Raw genomic sequence first — 3,404 nt, 5'->3', positions numbered from 1 at the left:
CGTCCCCCCCCCCCCCCCCCCCCCACTCTCTCTCCCTCTTTCCCAAGGTAGGGAAACAAACGAAAAAAACACCAATTTCTAACATGTATTAATACTAGATTCTTCTTCTCCTATTTCTTCATCTTCTTTTGTTCTCCTCCTCCTCCCCCCCTCCTTCTTCATTTCCTCCTCCTCCTCATTTTTTCTTCTTCTTCTTCTTTCATGAGCACTCAACCCGCTGTGAGAAGACGGTCAAAGGCGCGACACCGAAACCGTGTAGTCGCATGTGTCTAGATCTAGTCTAGATTTCTAAATCTAGATCTAGCCTAACCAGTAAGATTACACCTTGCACAAACTACAGTCAAACCTGCCCTGACGGCCACCTCTACAAATGGCCACTATCCATTTCCCCCCTTGCGCTTTTTTCTTTATAATTTAACTGTGTAAAACGTGCACCTGTCCAACGCGGCCGCGGCCACCATATTTTAACACACAACCGCATTCACACAAAGCAATAACACCTGTCTTAGACAGCCACCTTAGTGACTCCATTACGTTTTGATTGTCATAAGTTGCGCATTAGCCCCTGGCGTTGTGGGCGAGCCATCATATTCAATCACCTGTTGGCCCCTCTCACTGTTGACAAATGGTAACCAATTTTCGGCACTCCTGTACAATTGCGGTCTCGTTTGGGGATACTTCTGGTTCTAAATGATTACTTTTTGATGCGCGTGCCGATATGGAGAGATAGCCATAGAAAGCCTCTATATTATAGATCTAACCTAATTGCAAAACATCAAATTATCACCAACCACCCTGAAACCCCCCCCATGGTTGTTTTTTTAGGGTAGAGGGGGCAAGCTTCCCTGAAACCCCGCTTGCCTTGTTAAAAACAAGTGAAATTTTGCTGCGCATTTTGTAGGCTAGATCTACAGATAAAATATAAAACTTATTAAAACATTGATACCGACAATGATGATTCCAAAGATCTTTCACTTTTATTTTTTCTCACACAAGTAGGGTAACTCTGTTCGCTAAGGGTGCACATTTGTGAAGAGGGCGCCACCGAATTTTGAGGACACTTTTTTAATTGGCTCAAAGAGAGGAGTGGACCATCTTGTTATGTGATCATTGATGATACCAAAGAGTCTACACAAGTCTTCCTCGTCTGATACATTTCGTTTTATTATCACCCTTATGCAAAATCAGCAACAAAATAAAAATTACAAACAAAATACAAACCAACAACAACAACAACGGTAAGATTGTACTTTACCGGACCAACGGTAGCTGCTGGTCGGGACTATTTTCGCTATGGCACCCCTTGGGCCTGTTGCCCGGTGGTCTGGTATTCTTCCTTCCGTGGCTCCCCTACTCACTTTCCTACGTCTTCACCCTCCGACTGGTAACTGCCGACTGATATCTGTTACCGGGTTTTTCAGCCATCACGGCCGTGACCTTTGACCCACGACGCTAATTGGTCAATCTAATCATGTGGTCCACTATTCTTCTCTTGCACGCGACTGCTAGGCGTACCCCCCCCCCCAACACACACCGTGGTCCGGCAAAGTACAAACAATGGAGGGCGAGAGATGCGTGCGAGCTAAGTACCCCCCCCATCCCCAAAGTGGTCCGGCCAAGTACAATGGAAAGCGAGAGATGCGCACGAGCGCTCATTTTCATAATAGCAACCCCCCGCCAGCTCGACTCTGCACGTGCTGCGAAGCAAGGCACGAGAGCTAATTTGCATAATAATTGGCACCACTGTTCCGGGTTTAATTACCCCGACTGTCCACTTTGTGCCATTATTGAATTGTTCTTTGTGATGCTTACATGATGTATTCGCTATGGCTGACCCCGAGAATTTGACTGTTTTTTCCTTAGCCAGATTAAAATTCCTGATCGTTCGGTTTTTGTTCAGTGGTTGTTTGACAACAATTTGTTAATTGATTATTTGGATGTTTTAACTGAGTGTGGTGGTTCTTTAGCTTTTGTGAAAGATTGTACTTTCTGCCGACGGACATTGTTGGAGGTGCGTTTCCCGTAGGGGCAGGAGAAAATTTTCAATTCGTTTTGGGAGCTGGTTCAGCTACTTGCATTTGTCGTTGGAGACTTATTTCTGGTCAGGAGCTTATTCAAACAAACAGTGTAGTTTAGAGTGTGGTGTAGGCGAGAAAAGTGTAGTGGACTGGTTTAATTTTTGTAGAGACGTTTGTGTAGACATTTTTGACAGTGAGGATAGGTTTAGTCAGATAGGTGGTGAAGGTGTTGTGGTAGAAATAGACGAGAGCAAGTTTGGGAAGAGGAAATTTCATAGAGGCAAGCTCGTAGATGGAGTTTGGGTTTTTGGGGTATAGAGAGACAATAGAGAGAATGTTTTTTTGTAGTGGTAGACGATAGGTCAGCAGGCACTTTAGTCCCAATAATAGAAAAAAGTATATTAGGAAAGGTTCAATATAATAGTTTCAGATTGTTGGAAAGCATACGATAGGCTAGGAGACTGTGGTTATACCCATCAAAAGGTTAACCACAGCAAACATTGTAAGGACCCTGAGACTGGTGCTCACACCAACAACATCGAGAGAATGTGGCAGTTTGAAGAGGAGCAAGGGCACCTACTATGCCAAAATTCTGATAGCCAGTTATTTCGCGGAATTCATCTTCCGTAGGACGTTTGCTGGGACCAGGCTCCTTTCAGAGCATTTATTTACTGCCTCCATTAGTGAGGTCTACACCAAGGAAAAGGCAGTAACTGCGCTGCGTCAGAAGTGGGCCGCAAACTTTAAACAGCCGGCCCAGTCCAGAACCTCAACGGCTAAAACCTTTAAAAAAAGTCAAAGTGTGCGCGCCCCCCCCGCCGACAAAGAAAACCAGCTCCTGGCTACCGAACCGAGCCCCCTGTTGTCGTAACACCAACAATTGTAGTCGACGAGGAGACTACTTGATAAGGGATCCCAAGATGCGGTCAGTCTTGGCGAGAGATGCGCACGAGCACTCATTTGCATAAATAAAAAGCTCAATGGGCCCTGCACGCGCGCTTATTGTAGATTTATTAAAAGATTATATGCCAGGAGGGGGCAAGCCCACCTGAAACCTCCCTCTCTTGACATGATATAATCTAATAATATATGTAAACACACGGTGGGTCCGCAACAGTGTAATCCCCCCTCCACAACAAGCAGCTCTGGCTCGCTCACCCGCCTGGTCGCTGGCTGGCGCACTACGTACAGTCTCCCGTGGCACTAGATCCAGATCTACTTCTTATCCGCGCGTTAAAGCTGGATCCTGCTTGTCAAATCTGAGAGTGGCGATTCGCAATTCAGTCGGCTTCAATGAATCGTGAGTACGCGAGCGCTCGTGGAACACTACGTCTCGGGCTCGTCGTGAAATGGAACAGTTTCATTATATCAGTGACCCCCATAAAT

The 3,404-nt window shown here is 45.8% G+C and overlaps 1 protein-coding gene across 1 annotated transcript in view; it reads right to left on the bottom strand.

Annotated features, from left to right (window-relative positions):
- LOC101845157 (DNA polymerase epsilon subunit 2) overlaps nucleotides 1–3,404 on the bottom strand; it is a 30,227-nt gene that overhangs the window by 25,796 nt on the left and 1,027 nt on the right. The window lies entirely within an intron of this gene.

The sequence above is a fragment of the Aplysia californica genome, unplaced genomic scaffold (assembly GCF_000002075.1).
Source record: "Aplysia californica isolate F4 #8 unplaced genomic scaffold, AplCal3.0 scaffold00080, whole genome shotgun sequence".
Classification (NCBI taxonomy): domain Eukaryota; kingdom Metazoa; phylum Mollusca; class Gastropoda; order Aplysiida; family Aplysiidae; genus Aplysia; species Aplysia californica.
The sequence above is the reverse complement of the archived record's forward strand: the minus strand, read 5'-3'. Positions and strand labels throughout refer to the sequence as shown.